Source organism: Mustela nigripes, chromosome 4 (assembly GCF_022355385.1).
Source record: "Mustela nigripes isolate SB6536 chromosome 4, MUSNIG.SB6536, whole genome shotgun sequence".
Lineage (NCBI taxonomy): Eukaryota > Metazoa > Chordata > Mammalia > Carnivora > Mustelidae > Mustela > Mustela nigripes.
This window is the reverse complement of record NC_081560.1, coordinates 181660931-181661399: the sequence shown is the minus strand read 5'-3', so window position 1 is coordinate 181661399 and position 469 is coordinate 181660931.

Below are 469 nucleotides of genomic sequence, written 5' to 3'. Positions count from 1 at the left end.
GATTATGCTGAGTGAAATAAGTCAAGCAGAGAAAGTCAATTATCACACGGTTTCACTTATTTGTGGAGCATAACAAATAGCATGGAGGACAAGGGGAGATGGAGAGGAGAAGGGAGTTGAGGGAAATTGGAAGGGGAGGTGAACTATGAGAGACTATGGACTCTGAAAAACAACCTGAGGGTTTTGAAGGGGCAGAGGGTGGGAGTTTGGGGGAACCAGGTGGTGGGTATTAGAGAGGGCACGGATTGCATGGAGCACTGGGTGTGGTGCAAAAACAATGAATACTGTTATGCTGAAAATAAATAAAAATAAATTTTAAAAAAGATGGTCTTGTAAGAATTTAATTTGTCCCTTTGAGGAAGCTGCTGAAGAAAGGTGCAGAGAGGATGAAGACTACTTGGAGGTGTTCTGAGCTCCTGATAAAGAAAGAGCAGCTTCTTTCCCCCTGGAATTCATCACGAAGCCCCCC